This window comes from Ornithorhynchus anatinus, chromosome 9, assembly GCF_004115215.2.
Source record: "Ornithorhynchus anatinus isolate Pmale09 chromosome 9, mOrnAna1.pri.v4, whole genome shotgun sequence".
NCBI lineage: Eukaryota > Metazoa > Chordata > Mammalia > Monotremata > Ornithorhynchidae > Ornithorhynchus > Ornithorhynchus anatinus.
In genome coordinates, this window is record NC_041736.1 from 12,682,184 (window position 1) to 12,699,271 (window position 17,088).

Below are 17,088 nucleotides of genomic sequence, written 5' to 3' on the forward strand. Positions count from 1 at the left end.
TTTTCTGGAAATTCCCGTTGTGAAACTGACCAAAATAGGCACTGAATAGTTGGTATGGGTGCCCCTCCTCCTCCCAACACCATCCTATAAATTTGAATTCTCTTGGCTTTTTTAATGGTATTTGTTAAGCATTTACTATGTGGCAGGAACTGTACTAAATCCTGGGGTATATACAAGCCAATCAGGTTGGACACAGTCCCTGTCCCCTTGAGACTCGCAGTCTTAATACCATTTACAGAGGAGGTAACTGAGGCCCAGAGAAGTGAAGTGACTTGCCCAGGGTTAGGCAGCAGACAAAAGGCAAGGCCGGGATTAGAACCCAGGAAGCAGCGTGGCTTAGTGGAAAGAGCACGGGCTTGGGAGTCAGAGGTCGTGAGTTCTAATCCCGGCTCCGCCACTTGTCTGCTGTGTGACCTTGGGCAAGACACTTCTCTGGGCCTCAGTTCCCTAATCTGTAAAAATGGGGGTTAAAAAATGTAAGCCCCACGTGGGACAATTTGATCACCCTGTATCTACCCCAGCGCTTAGAAGAGTGCTCAGCACATGGTAAGCACTTAACAAATACCATAATTATTATTATTCTGACTCCCACGTCTGTGCTGTCTCCATTGTTCCTCTGCAACTGTTTTCTACGACATATATATTTGTGTGTTTGTGTGTGTGTGTGTGTGTATGTGAGAAAGAAAGAGAGAGAGAGAGCCAGACAGACAGAGACAGAGAGGGGCAATTTTGATGGGCAGAACTTTGAAGGGAAAACTTTTCCTTCCTCAATTTAATCCTCTTAATTCATAAAATTTAAAAACTCATTTCAGAGCTTTCTAGGTTAGAGTCAGCCTAGCATTGTGAATGGGGTTGCCAGCACCTGTAGTCGTGTGTTTACCCGAAGCTTTTACCATCCCCTAGTGCAAATGCCTTTCGAAGAACTCTACTGGGTTCGCCATCCAATTTCAGTGTTCTTGCCATACTCTGAACCGGTGTTGTGATTGCTAGGCATTTGCTCGATATTTTTCAGGTTCATTCTGATGAGTGTTCAGGCAAAGTTTTCTGTTCTAATTAGATTTGAAATCATTCACGCATGCTATAAAGCTGTTGTGAAAAGACTGTGCGCAGTACAGTTCCCGTTGTTTATTGTTCGGTTAAATCTGGTACACAGTGTTTGACATAGTCTCTCGTTTCAAACATCCAGGCTTTGTTAAGGAGAAAAGGGAATATGAATCAGGTCAAATAATTCTTTTACCTCTTCTTGGCCTTTATTTTTTGGAGGCAATATTTTGTTCAAAATACATTTTTCTCATTAATTTGAGAATTTATATTGGTTAGTCTTCCCTTAATTGTCCTTCTGGTCTCACAAATCTGGGTTAAAAAGGGGCATTCGTCTTAGTGCTCAAATCTGCAAGTGGCAGAACAACACTCGATTTCCCCCAGATCCTGAAGCCGCAGGTCCAAGAGATCAGAGGTGTCCAACTTCATTTTCATTCTAAAAAAGGGGGGGGGGGTTGCAACTAGTTCCCATTTTAATTTTTTGCTCTCCGTTGCAAGTCATTTGTTTGAGCCCAGCAGGTGCTGTTTTTGAATTATGTAATTGCAGGACTAAGCGTGCTTCCTGATTGGCTAGAGTTCGCTTGATAGACAGTAGACAGTTGCAGCCTGCAAGTTCCACACTGTCAGCCATCCCAGAAGCTCGGGCCTTTCAGGAGGTTCCCCAGGATGCCAGGACAATTAGGAGACGGGAACAGAGGTTGGTAAATCCTGAAATATCTGTACCTTAATGCAATACCTGAGTTCCTATTTGGTGCTTTTTTATTACCGAAGCATCTTACATTAGCTATTTTTATTTCCTCCCCACAACACCTCTGTGAAGTAGGCTTCAGGTATTGTATTATTATCCCCATTTTACAGCTCGGGAAAGTGAGGCATGAGGAGGATAAGTGGCTTGCCCAAGGCCACACAGCGTCAGAGCCGGGAACAGAATCCAAGACCTCTGACTTCCAGGGATGCTGCTCTCCCACCACACCAGCTTTCAGCAGACTTGTTCCTGGCTGGGTTCCCTGGTGGGAACTGAGTTATGAAACAATGCTCCTGTCTTCCCACCTCCCTTCCTGCCATTACAAATGTAAGATTGCTAAATTGCTCCCTGTGTAGATGCTACTCAAATATAGCTATTTGCGGTGAAAAAAACATTCTTCGCGAGCACAGTCACTTTCTTACATTTCAACATCATTCCTTCAGAAAAGGATATCACTCAGATCAGGACAGTACTTTTAGCTCATATAAAGAACTGAGGCTGGGTAACTATTCAGATACTTTGTTTTATGGCCAGAAATTCCCAGATAATTGAGACCAAACGTGTATTTTCAGCCTTAGTTATCTCGTTAATTCACCAGTGTAAAACTAGTCAAGTGCCTAGGATTTTTGCAGTTGTCCTGTTATCCGGACCTTGACATCTATTTTACATAAAAGACCAGGTAAAAATTGCCATTAGATTGTGTAGAAACCAGGGGTGTTGAACAGTGTCTTGCCTTGGACTCTGTGTTATTTAATGCTTTGCGAGAAAAGCATAAGGGGTAGTTCGTGGGGTTTGTTTTTAGTTTAGCTTTTTTGTTGATGTTTTTGCACCGGGTTGGAAAATTACAGTAAGCGAGCTGTGTCCATTTCCAAAAAGAAGCATATGGCAATTGGACTCCACATGGACGACGACTACGCCTGTCTCGCGAAGCACGGCCTTAGGTGTCTGTGAAATACCTCAAAGCCGAACCAAATTAGCCAGTCTTACTGAATAGACAGACGTTCTAGCCACAGAGCTATTTAAGTCATTCTGGGATCATGACCCCACTGACCAAATCAGTCGGTGGTATTTAGTGAATGCTTGCAGTGTTGGGAGAGCTGTATTAAGCGCTTGGGAACGTACAATAGAGTTGGTAGATGGGATCCCTCCCCACAAGGAACTTGCAGTCCGTAACGGGAGACAGAGTTCAAGATAAATTAAAGGTAGGGGAAATAGTGGAGCAAAAGAATATTTACATAAATGCTGTGGGGCCAGGGTGAGAATCAAATGTCCAACTTTCCTCTACTTCTGAGGGTAAAAGCAAGAAGGTCACAGGCTGATAGACTGTGACAAGAGAAATGCAATAGTTTGAAATATCTTGGGGAATGCATTTCAGCAGCTTCTTGAGGTTAGGCATCATGTTTACCAACTATATTGTATTCTCCCAAGCACTTAGTACAGTATTTGGTACAGAGTAAACACTCAAACACCACTGATTGAAAAACATTTCTGGAGGGAAACAATGCTGATAAGGCTTTGTTACGGTGGGTAAACAAGCTTAAGAGTACTTGGGTAAACAGTTCCAGATAACAGAGGTATATTATATCCAACAGTCTGTTAATGTCGGGCGGGGTTTATCATTTAAATCCCAAATTAGGAAATACAAAAAGTGAAGTGCTAGATGTGGATTCTTTTATTGCTGGAGGGGAAATCGGGCTCTTGTTTCCATGTGATCTGGCAAAACGCGCCTCACAATTAGGATCATAAAATGTAATTACGGGATCACATTTCTATATTTAATACAGCAGGAATGGAATTTCTCAACTTTGCTTTCTTTCTGCAGCAATAGAAAAAATCCTAAGGCAAATAAATGAAAGAGCACAATGATACCACTACTATGTATTGTTAATTATTAAACAGTGAAACTAGAACTCACGGTTATGTAGCTTTCTGGAAATTACGTTGCGTGGGCCCACAACACTCCACGATACCACCAATAGTATTTATGTGACTAATTTCTATTTTACTCTCCCTACAAAAGGCATTTCTCAATTGCTCGTAGCAATTACATTTTATCCAGTGTTAGACTGGATGCCCTTTCTGAAGGAAGAAAGGTTAAACATCAGGAAAATATCCATGTTTTAAGTCGGGTGTAGCTGGAGTTTCTCTGTTTGCTAACCTCCTCTCTCTTTCCATATTTCTTCCCTTCCTTCCTCTTTCCTCTCCTTATAACTTTCCCTTCTTTAGCCCTTCTTTTCCATCCTAGTATCTCATTTCATATGCTACCTTTTAGTTGTACAGCACTTTTTCCCATCGATTCTCTCATTTTATCCTCACATCATCCCTAGGTCATAGACAGGGCCAGGTATATTATTCCTAGTTTGCCGATGAGGAAACAGACACAGGGGGATTAAGGGATTTACCCCAGGTCACACCACAGACCAGAGGCAGAGGATGTGCTGAAGAAGAGATGTATATGAACGCGCACGGGGAGGTATTCATAGTACCAGAAGACTCTCACAGGGTGTCCTTAGCACTGGTTCTCCAACTATGTTACGATAGGTCCTACTTTCATAACTAGGATATTCTCAGCCAAATGAATAAACAGAGACAACGTTTCTGAGTCAGCAGGCCTTATAGGTGATAGTTCCAACATCATCATCACCAGAACAGTGCAGAAAATCCTATCGATATTGAAGCTTTAAGGGCTTTCATCTCTAACCTGGGCTCAGCCATGGCAGCAGATGCTCTGTGCCAGAGTGAAGGTACAAATGATTTCTCTTACCATCATCGGTCTTCCCAAATGTAACAGAATGGTGTGTCTTCACAGTGTCTCAGACTAGCTGGGAAAAATGTGTTATATCTGGGGAATCAACATTTTCTCCTATGTGTCAATCAATCAATCAGTGATACTTGCTGATAATAATGTTGGTATTTGTTAAGCGCTTACTCTGTGCAGAGCACTGTTCTAAGCGCTGGGGGAGATACAGGGTAATCAGGTCGTCCCACGGGAGGCTCACAGTTAATCCCCATTTTACAGATGAGGTCACTGAGGCACAGAGAAGCTAAGTGACTTGCCCACAGTCACACAGCTGACAAGTGGTAGAGCCGGGAGTCGAACTCATGACTGTATGCAGAGTACTGTACTAAGTGCTGGGGAGAATACAATACTAGGGTAGACAGCTATCCTTGACCACAAGGAACTTACAGTGGGTGAGCAACATGGCCTAGTGAAAAGAACACAGGGCTAGGAGTCAGAGGACCTGGCTTCTAATCTCAGCTCTGCAATTTACCTGCTGTGTGACCTTGAGCAAATCACTTAACTTCTCTGTGCCTCAGTTCCCTCATGTGCAAAATGGGGATGCTATACCTGTTCTCCCTCCTATTTAGAATGAGGGCCTCATGTGGGACCTGATTATCTTGTATCTTCCCTAGCACTAGTACAGTTCTTGGCCAAGATCAAGCACTTAACAAATACCATCATTATTATTATGAGCCGGTCAGTAGCAGGTTTTATTCCATGTATAGGCAATGGAAAACGTTCATATGGGCTTTAAATCAAGAGCTCCCTCTATAAGAGGTATCATCTTCTGAAATTATTTTTAATGCCACTGTTTTGCAGGTTATCTTTCGAGCCTCCCTGTGCTTGGCTTCTGTGTCCTCCTGAAATTGTCTTATTACCTTGCGAGTGGGCATCACGCCACCCTAGCAGATGGGCTCAAGGCATGCCAGAGAGATAGACTGTGCATCATTTTTGAGTATTAGCATCCGAAATCCCACAGAGTTTTAAATGCGGTTTGGGGTTTAGCTACCATCTGGGGAGAGGCAGAAGAGATTTCCCAGAGACCTTTAGGGATCCAAATAGGCTTCTGACTTGGGCCTACTGGCAGGACGTTGTGAGGGGACGAGAAGTCTCTGAGCTCTTTGTGGGCAGGGACTGCATCTACCAACTCTGAAGTAGTGTACTTTCCCAAGAGCTTAGTCTTCTGGAGCATCAGAAAAGACACTGAAGGTCAGGCACTTGACCTCAGACCTCCCCCCCTCCCCCCATACACTGCTGTTGAGGAAGGGAGGGAGACAGGAAGAAAGGAGAGATAAAGGGAGAAGGAGGTGGAGGCAGAAGAGGAAGAGAGACAGAGAAAAGGAGAGAGAGAAAGTGAGAGTGAGAGAGCGAGAGCATGTGAGTGTAAGACAAACTGGGTGAGAGATGGCCTATGGAAACAAAGCAAATATCTAGTGAATTTATGCCCTGCTGAGCAGTGAATCTGGATTGGTTCAAATCAGATTGCTTCAGCCCCCAAAAGGTTTAGAATCGAAGCAGACAGGCTTTCTAGCAAAGTTTGGTTGTCATTCAAGCCTCTGCTTCTCACTGACCGGGTAGAGGCCTCGGAATCCATCTGACAATAACTTCCATTTGTAGTGTTCCAGTTGGCTGATGGTCAAAGATTAATAAAAAGCTTTGATTGAGAGTGATTTGTATCATACTTTTGAAATCTAATCACCTTGAGTGTTGAAGTTGGGTCCCAGCACAACTGGCATACTGAATAAGTGGCCAAAAGAAAAGCAGAGAAATGATGGCTTCTACAAGCTCTGAGATCTCATGTGGAGGATGTGAATCCAGGTGGGCTGAAGACTGTGACTAATTTTTGTGTCTATCCTCCAACCTCCAGGATTTTGAACAGTGTTTGGCTCCTATGTATTTAATAAATACCACAAGGTATGATTTGGACACATTTTCTGAAGTAAAAAAGAATCAGAGGTTATTTTGAACAGTGAATTGTTTTCTTTCCTCTTCCCAGCCCATTTATAATCCAAGAATATTGTTCCATGTACACTGAGTGGGTTGGAGGAGGAGCAAATACAATGAGGTTCTTCACCCACATATCTCTTTGTGAAAGGCACTTGGGTGATAGGATCAAAACACGGTTCCTTATTATAACTCATCCGATTGTGAAAGCCCAATCCATGACCTCAGATGAGAAATTATGCGTATACCTCAGCACCTTTCTAATAATCGTAACGTTTTAGGCTCTCTTACCCATACTAGTCTTCATTTTTTCCTTTTCAATATTTTTATCTCTTTCATTTTGTATTCTATTTTCAATATACGATGTGTTGTGTTGTTTAAGGCTGCTTTAAGTGTCCCTCTGAGGCAGACAAAAGTGGAAAGAAAAGATGAAGAGAATAAACAAAAATGCTGTAAAGTATATTGCATTCGACTGAATTCCCAGCTAGAAAGCCTATGGTTGTCTTGCTGAAAGCAAGAAATCTAAAAGATGATTGCCTAGAATGAAATGGTTGTGGCTATATAAAAGAGGCATATTCATTAAATCCATGTCCTCTTAAAACTTTCAGCAATATTTTTAGAAAAATGCATTCCACAGGGTAACATGAATTTCATGCTCCTATTTTAGGGAGTTAATTAGCAAGGATTTAAAAAGATTATATTAATTACTTGAATTACTTCTAAATTCTTAAAATGTAGATGATTTAGATAAAAATTTTAAAAAACGCTTAAAGTCATCCAGCAGCACGAAAGCTGACCGATGTTATTATGCTAGAACAAAGAAATTAGATAAATACTGTTGTAGCAAAAGTTGCCTTAAACGAACCTGACATCACATATTCTTTACTGTCTAGTTTGACATATTAGTTGTCTTTTTCCCACAAAGAGTCCCCTCAGGAAATCATAACAAGAAGAAAAATGGATGAAAAAGGTGCTTAAATGGGCCCAATATGCTCACCCAATCTGGGCGCCGAGTTTTCGTATGTCAATCTGTTTAGGAGGTAGTAGGAAATCCATTGAAAGGTGAATCTGTTTCTTGCTATAAGCGTATTCTCTTCCCATTAAATTTTGTGACAAAGTCTATTCATTGGCATAGTCATTATCAGTACCTTTGTGGGTGATCACATGACAAATCTCTGCTAGGCAGGTATCTTTACTGGCAAGCAAAGGATCTGCACAGTATTTATGGTCCCGGTAGTTTCATTTCCCAAAACATTATGAACAAGTTTGGGTTTTTTGTGGTATTTGTTATCCCATTACTACGTGTCAAGTGCTGGGTAAATACGAATTATTCCAGTCGGACACAGTCCCTGTCTTAGACTGGCTCACGGTACAAGCAGGAAGGAGAACTGGCATTTAATTCCCATTTTACATATTTGGAAACCGGGGCAAAGAGAGGATAAGTGGTTTGGACAAGGTCACACAGCTGGAGTCAGAATTAGAATCCAGATCCTCCGACCCCGAGGCCTGTGCTTTTTCCATCGGGCCATGTTGCTTCCTTGGAGCATATTTCCAATCTGCAGATGAGTTTTGTGGGCTGGGCAATGATAAATAAGGTTTATTACAATTTCATCTGAATTCCCACAGCTGACCATTTACTCCTTTGACTGGAAAAGGGTCATCAGTGAGACTGGATGCCAACCACAGTTTCACTTTGGTGCGATTGTTGGGACTTCTGTTTGGGAGCTACCCAGGTAGAGCTTAGAAAAGCATGCTAGGCTTCACTTAATATCTCGAGTTAAACAGCTATGTAGAGCAGACAGAACTAGCTTCGAAGAGCCAGTGATCCAGGCTGAAATTTGAACCTGTGCATGTGGGTGGGGACTCATAGCCCAGCTAAGCACTTAGGTAGAGCCTCTACACTCTACCTGGGACAGGGACTGTGTCCAACCTGATTTGCTTGCATCCGCCTCAGCGGTTAGTACAGTGCCTGGTACACAGTAAGCGCTTAACAAATGCCATCATCATTATTATTAATAAACTCTATTCCTGCCTCTTACCTGTAATTTAATTTAGCGTCTCTCTCCCTTACTGAACTGTAAGCCCCTTAAGGGTAGGGATCATGCCTACTCAGGCCTAGAACTCCTCCCTCTCCACATCCGACGGTCCACCTTCGAAACCCTCTTAAAATCACAGCTCTTCCAAGAGACCTTCCCCGACTAAGCCTGTCCTCACTCCCCCAATCCATTCTCCCCTCTGAATCAACCACGCACTTCATTCATTCATTCAGTCGTATTTATTGAGCGTTTTCTGTATGCAGAACGCTGTACTAAGCACTTGGAAAGTACAATACAGCAATAAAGAGAGACAGTCCCTGCTCACAACAGTCTAGAGGGAAGGAAGACAGCCATCAGAACTCCAGGCACACAGCTCTTACCTACATACTCTAATACTCTACTATTTCCCCTATAAGCAATGACTTTCAATGTCCGTCTCCACCTGTGGACTATAAGTACCCTGCGGGAGGAGATCACGTCGACCGACTCTATTATATGGTACTTGCCCAGGTGCTTAGTACAGTTCTCTGCCCATAGTAAGCTTTTCATAAAAACTATTGATTCACACTAACCCTAATGCACTCTCCCAATCACTTTAGTACAGTGCTCTCTGCAATCAATCAGACTTTAGACTCTGGACTGCAAGCTTACTGTGGGTAGGGAATACGTCTATTGTATTATACTCTCCCAAGTTCTTAGTACAGTGCTCCGCACATAGTAAGTGCTCAATAAATATGAACAATCGTATTTACTGAGTGCTCACGACTACTACTACTACTAATGTTAAGTGCTTACTATGAGCCAAGCATCATTCTAAGCACTGGGGTAGATACAAGGTAATCAGGTTGGACTCAATCCCTGTCCTAGATGGGGCTCACAGTTTTACTGCGTACTGTACTAAGCGCTTGGGAAGAGTAAAGTGCAACAGAGCCTGCCCACAACGAGCTTACAGATTAGATGGGGAGACCACAGAGGGCATTCTCTAACACTGAGAAGAAAAGATCTTCCGACACCCTTGTCTGACTGGCTAAGGATTCATTTGGCCTCCTCATCAAGCATCCTTAAGCTCGGCATTTTGTCTTGTCCTATGCCGTCGAGTCGTATCCGACCCACAGCGACACCACAGACGCATCTCTCCCAGAACGCCCCGCTCTCCATCTCCAATCATTCTGGTAGTGTATCCACAGAGTGTTCTTTGTAAAAATATGGAAGTGGTTTACCACTGCTCTGCACAGTAAACAACAGTATATATCTTCATCACCCTATTTATTTTGTTTAATGAGATGTACATCACCCTGATTCTATTTATTTGCTATTGTTTTAATGAGATGTTCTTCCCCTTGACTCTATTTATTGCCATTGTTCTCGTCTGTCTCCCCCGATTAGACTGTAAGACCGTCAGAGGGCAGGGACCGTCTCTGTCTGTTGCCGATTTGTACATTCCAAGCGCTTAGTCCAGTGCTCTGCACATAGTAAGCGCTCAATAAATACTACCGAATGAATGAATGAATCTCCTCCCTCGACTCTCTCCCATGATGCTGCTGCTGCCCAGCACGGGTGATTCTGACTTGTAGCAGACTGGCTTCCACTTGCTAGCCACTGCCCAAGCTAGGAATGGAATGGGTAGCCGCTGCTTGACTCTCCCTCCCGTAGGCAAGACTGGTAGAGTACTGGAAACTCTCCAGGTGTGACCCTGAGAGGGATCTGCCTGGCATAAGACAGTGGAAAAGGTCCGCCTGAGCATACAAAACACCAAAGGCACAATGCTCCATGATTCCGGCTCCATCAGAAGCCCTCCAGGACTACACGGCTCCAGTTATGTGTTCTCCACTAGCTTGTGCGCCTCGGCTTTGTGTGGGAGTATAAGGCAACGGAGGTATTCTCCTCTCCCCTGCAAACTTAACACTGCCTGTTTCCCCCTCCTGAGTAGGGAGAATAGGGTCATCGATTCCTAGTGGAGGATGTTACATTGAAGACTTGATAACAGAGTGTGGGGAAGTGAAGATCTAACAACTTCTTTCAATTGTAGTTCTCTGCATGGACAATCAAGAAGGCTTTATTGAACAACGTGCAGAAACTGATGGATGATTTTGGTCTCATTATTGCTGCGGAGCTGAAAATGAGTTGAAAAATGGGACTAATATCTTACATTATTGGTAATGGTGGTGATGCTATTAACAACATGCCCTACCCACAGTGTGCTAGATTGGGCAAAAGATCCCTGTCTTCAGGGTTCTTACATCTTACGCATAAAAATTAAGTCAGATAAAATAATTACAGACACAAATACATAAATCAATTTAAATTTGAAGGCGGAGAGAAAATGTCAACCTGCAATGGATTTATAGGGAACAAACTAGTATAAAAGGGATAAAATGGTCAATAATCTAAGATAGAATTTCAAATATAAAAACCATTTTGGGTGCCAGCTCAGTTCTATGTCCTATTTTATTGCATTTGCCTTCCATTTTTTATTACTAAGAATGTGAGCTGAGTTTTTTGTCTCTTAAGAGTTCATCAACCCTGCTGCTTATTCTGTACCTGAGGTCACAATCTATTGCTGTAGGGAGGACTGTGATGTCACAGAGAATAATGACTTCAACAAAAGTAGGAGCTGCCGGAGCCAACCATCTTATTCAAACAAAAGAAACTTTTTCAGAAATATGTTTTTGGCAACACAGAGCAATAAAAGAAGATATATCTCCATATTCTTTTCAAAGTTCCCCATAGTCCTTTAAAAAGGTATGAAAGGACTACAATCCGAACTTCTGTGTGAATAAGACGTCTGTTTTCTTCTTGCTTATTTGTGGTTTGTGTGTCTTGTATGGTACCCGTTACAGGGGCGAAATGTCTGAGCTACATCTGAATGGATTCTGGCCTCCCGAGGTACCTATATCTGATCACCCTACACCCAGTCGAAGGGAGTGATTTACAACACACTTATGAGCACCCTCCGACTGTTTCCTGCAGACAGAATCTGATTGACTGGAAGATCTGCCAACCTTCTGATGCAGAGAAATCAGAGTGGGACTCAGACAAAAGGGACAGAGAGAATGTTTCTGAAAAATCAAAATCAGTGTCCTTTCCTGTCTCCAGCCCCGTCTCCCCACCTCATTCATCTCAAATGACACAGCCACCCTGAACAGAGAGAAGGACCAGGGTGAAAAACCAAAGTCACGGCCACCCACGGCTCCTTGGAGATCGGAGTCAGAGAGGGGGACAGAGAGGACTCTTTGGGAGAGGTGGGAGCCAGGATTCTCCTCTTAGGCTGTAAGCTCACTGTGGGCAGCGAATGTCTGTTACATTGTTATATTGTACTCTCCCATGAGCTTAGCACAGTGCTTTCCAAGTGCTCAAGAAATACGACTGACTGGACTGACTCTCTGGAGGAGAGCTGCCGGCTCTGGGCCGCTGCGGCCATCTTGAATAGAGAGAAGGCCCAGGAAAAAGCTGAAGCGGGCCTATCCGGGTTCCTCAAGAGGGATTGTGCTCCCAGCTCCGGGACTCTGTCTCTAGGGGACAGAGGAAAGGCAGAGGGGAGCTCTGAGGAGGGCCGTGTGGGTGGAGAGGGACAGAAAGACAACTCCAGCAGGAGTAGAAGCCAGGCTGTCCACACTATCCCACCTCCGTCTTCCCCAGCTCTTATCCCTGGGTGTTAGGCTGTCCGTTAGCGTAGTTTAAATCACTAAGACAATGGCTGAGGCGGCGAGATACTGTGGGCAGCTTATCCACTCATCTTGGAGGATTTTGCCAGGTAAACAGGTCCCATAATGTCCCATTAGCTTCTGGGAAGGGTAGGTGAAACCAGCCCTTAAGATGCTATGGGTTTTGTAGTTTGTGTTCCCTCCCCTGCAATTCTCTTGCCCCTCCTGTTTGAAAGTGGTTGAGAACACAACATTTTAGGCTGTGTCCTTGCCATCCAACGGTCATAGAATTGAGAGACTGTGTAAAAATACAGCCGTGATGTTTAGGCAACCTTGGGGGAGAGAGCAGAATGAAGGCTGTACAGGATAATTATGCTTCATCTTTCCACTCATCTTGGAAGTTTATGCTTGTTTAATTGACCCTCCGTCCTCTACTGCCAACCTAAATGTTAATAGTTTTGAAGGCAGGAAGCTCAACTAATGTTGTTCTTCTGGCGTGGAAAAAAAAAAAGAAGCAGCCCTTCCTGCAAAAATTGCACACACCAGCTTTACTGAGAAGAGTCTAAAGTTATTAGAGAAAGAAAAATTATTCTTAGACACTACCCCTCGATGGGATGGAAACTGTGCGTTTAATGGGAAGACATTTCACGGTCTTCTTGTATTCTAGCTGGCCAGTTGGAGGGCGGGAAGAGTCAATAAGATCGAAAAATTTAAAATGACTTCTGTGGTGTGTGTTGTCTTTTGCTGATTGAACCGGGTGTGGTATGCCTTTACGATTGTGTGTCTTTATCAAGCCAATTACAAGCAGTTTTATCCATTCCAACAAGCCAGCTTTTTTAGCCCGTCATTCACATCTGTCCTGTTTACCACAGGACAATGTAAATTTGGAGAGGTAAAGAATAACTCTGCCTTAAATTCCTTTTTGAATCAGAGAGATTAAAAAAAAATCTATCAAGCTAACCTTACGATTGATCACTTGACCATCGAACTGTATGTAATGTGGCTCTGTGGTTTTAACTTGAAATTGCATACTTAGTGGTGCATAAATGAAGTAAAGATTGTTCATTTAATTTCTATGATTTTTTTTTGCTTTCATGGAGTTTTTTCCTTCTGCAAGCAGACCATTTATATATATTTTTTAAAGGTTTCAATGTCTCACAAGAACAAGGTGGTGTTCTTAACTGGCTCAATGAACTGATGAATGCTCCACCATGTAAAAATTTAGCCCTGGGACAGTATTGGATTCACATACCTGAACAGTTAAGTTTTCAAACTAGTTCTCAAGCCTGTGGGTGCTCCAGGTTCAAAGCTGATGCTGAGCTTGGATCCGTGAGTGGATGTGTCTTAAAAGAGAATCTTGCTCACACAGTGTCCGTGAAAGTGCAGAAGGACACCTTTCCTAGGTCTCTACCATCTTCACTGAGCGCCCCTCAGTCACCAATGTTTAAGCAGGGAAAGGCTTGCTCTCTTTCAAATCAGCAGCAGTTATTTTTGCGGTAGCGGTGATGGTTTGCATTGAGCCATCCAAACTTGCTCTCTTGGTCCTCCCTAGGCCCAGCAGCATAAGTTGCAAGATGGCTGGTAGGAGGGATTAGTGCAGACTGAGTTCATACTAAGACCTCAAAAACAGTAGACACCAGTACATCCCTCGCACCGTGGTAGGTCTCATTCAGATCGGTTTAGTAAGGGCTGGGGACGTTAGGGAGTCCCACTACATTCCCCCTCACCTCTCCGCAGCTAAACCCTCTTTTCCCCCCATTTCCCTCTGCTCCTCCCCCTCTCCCTTCCCATCTCCTCAGCACTGTACTCGTCTGCTCAACTGTATATATTTTCATTACCCTATTTATTTTGTTAATGAAATGTACATCGCCTTGATTCTATTTGTTTGCTATTGTTTTAATGAGATGTTCATCCCCTTGATTCTATTTATTGCTATTGTTCTCGTCTGTCCGTCTCCCCCGATTAGACTGTAAGCCCATCAAAGGGCAGGGACTGTCTCTATCTGTTACCGATTTGTACATTCCAAGCGCTCAGTACAGTGCTCTGCACATAGTAAGCGCTCAATAAATACTATTGAATGAATGAAAATTCTTGGTGTTAATATTCAAATGAAGAGGTCGTTTACCACAAAGTACCCAAAGAAAAATGCCAGAAGGACCAACTCAAATTCCTCCCTCTCCATTCCTTTACTACATCAGAACTCTAAACCGAACACAGAGTTGTCAGTGTTTTGCTGGGGCATTTCTGACGATCTACAAATTTAATTTCGGGGCATAAAAGATAAAGGTGTTTTTTTTTTACTAAGGTCCGTTATTATTTTCAGGTCCCTTGACCTTCACAACACAGTACAGAACTCATCTTCTCCACGTGGTCTACACAAGTAGGCAAAGATGCGCCCCGCCGAAATTGCTGTTATGGTTAGTTTAATTTTAATTTATAGCAGAGACGATTTTATGCATATGATTTTATAACTGCATATACCCAGAGACTTTCTTAAGGTCACATAAATAATAAATGCTCATTAAGACCTTGGTGCCTTTGCTGAGACTGGTAGACAAAGATACCAGTTCGGATGATGCTTTGATAGGGACACCTGTTAACTAGGGCCTAGGATCAAAACCATCATTAGAAACAAATTTGCATCAGCTCAGCATTACTGCGACACAATAACTTTACCGTCTCCAACCAGAGATGGCTTCTTAGAACCAAAGGAACCTTATGAGTTATTCAAGATTGGTTTTACCGCCATACACGGCTTGTATAGCTACACGTGCTACAATATGATGTTGCACAGATCTTCATTGCCAGTTAGAGTAATAATTAATGATAATAATTATGGTATTTGTTAAGTGCTTACTATGTGCCAAGCACTGATCTAAGCGCTGGGGTAGATAGATACAAAGTAATCAGGTTGGACACAGTCCCTGCTCCTCATAGGACTCATCGTCTGAATGCCCATTTGACAGATGAGGTAACTGAGGACAGAGAAGGTGGCCTGCATGAGGCTTGTTCCCTGATGAACTGATGTGGATACATTGTGTTCACTGGACAGCTGTGCTGCAACCCTGAACAGAAAAAACCTTATCCAGTGAAACATGGAAGAAGTGTTAATCAAGGCATCTTATTAAGGAATAAATGACGTGGTACACACCAACATTTCACCCGATGTCTTCCACATGGAAGCTTTATGTCAGGGCCGGCTCTGGTTCTGGTTAAATAGCCTAGTGAACCTTGTGGGTTCTGCTGCTTACAGGAATTAGATTCCAATGAGACATTTTCCTTAGAGATCGGAATTGAGGCGGCTGTACGTTTACCACTGAACCCGGGAAAAAACATTCTGACTGTGCTATGTTCAACAGCCAGGGCGGATCTGGGATTAAAAACGCCTACCCAGGTGTAGTTGAGTGTTCCGTGTAGGACCCAGAAACCATGACTGAACCAAACTCCCATAACCAGATAAGATCGAAGCCGGATTTAATTAGTAACTCCAGTGGGAAAAGACAAGGTTCTCAAGGTAACATTTACAGCTGCTTGTCCTTAAGACGGTCAGGGCCAAGATGAGGATTCCATTAACAAAAGTCATGAGGTTAGGCCATGTGCTCAACCATGTTCTAGGCTTGACTGGGGAAAAGCCTGGGAAATAGGGTTTAGTTGCAGATAATCCCAGAAAGATAACCCAATTAACCCACTGTGGCTTCTTCTGAATCCCAGGTAGAGGTTGGGTAGAGGGAAATAAATGACCACAAGAAGACCTTCCAGGCTGGATCTGAGGAAGAGGAGGCAGGGGCTTACACTATAGCCAACAAACTCTTTTCTCTTTGCTCTGCTCTCAGGAGAGCACCTCGCCCCATCCCCCTTCCCCCACCCCAAGTGGAGAATGGAACTTTCCTTCTGTTGACTTCCTTATTCATATTAATGTGCATTTTTCCCTCTAGACTGTAAGATCATTATTGGCAGGGAGTCTGCTAATTCTGTTGTACTGTACTCTCCCAAGATCTCAGTACAGTGTTCTGCACATAATAGCACTTAATAAATGTAACTGATTGTTGAGAAGCCAGCCTCCCCTTTCAGAATGTTCCAACTGGTTCTGGGAGCTCTCTTGACTCTTCCAAACCCAAAGAGCTGGGGTGGGGGTGTTGAGGAGAACTGTCTTTCCGCCAGGCCTGGGATCCTGTCTCCTGCCACGGTTTAAGAGTTCTCTGGTTGGCTGCCACACAGAACACAAGCCCTGACCTTGCTGGTGCACTGATATACCCTCTCCGAATAATTGTATAGGCCAGAGATGTGGAATGGACCTTTCACATCTTGAATATGGGGTGAGTCGTTCATTTCAGAGTCAACAAAGCACCCCTATTTCCTCTCTCTTCGGAGTCTATCCTGTACTCGGATTTCTGCCCTTTGTTTCACTCCGCATCACTTATGTATATATCTGTAATTTATTTTAATGTCTGTCTCCCCCTTTATAGAGCTGCTTGTGGGCATAGAACATCAGAGAAGCAGCGTGGCTCAATGGAAAGAGCCCAGGCTTGGGAGTCAGGGGTCATGGGTTCTAATCCTGGCTCTGCCACTTGTCAGCTGTGTGACTTTGGACAAATCACTTAACTTCTCTGTGGCTCAGTTACCTCAGCTGTAACTGAGCCACAGCTCAGCCAGAGCACGGGCTTTGGAGTCAGGGCTCATGAGTTCGAATCCCAGCTCTGCCACTTGTCAGCTGTGTGACTGTGGGCGAGTCACTTAACTTCTCTGTGCCTCAGGTCCCTCATCTGTAAAATGGGGATGAAGACTGTGAGCCCCCCGTGGGACAACCTGATTCCCCTGTGTTTACCCCAGCGCTTAGAACAGTGCTCTGCACATAGTAAGCGCTTAACAAATACCAACATTATTATTATTATTATG

General features: G+C 43.5%; 1 non-coding gene across 1 annotated transcript; it reads right to left on the reverse strand.

The window, feature by feature from the left end:
- Positions 1-10,114: 10,114 nt before the first annotated feature.
- LOC114814479 lies at positions 10,115-10,251 on the reverse strand. The gene has a single exon (XR_003762272.1). It is a non-coding gene; the product is annotated as a small nucleolar RNA SNORA7 (small nucleolar RNA).
- Positions 10,252-17,088: the final 6,837 nt, after the last annotated feature.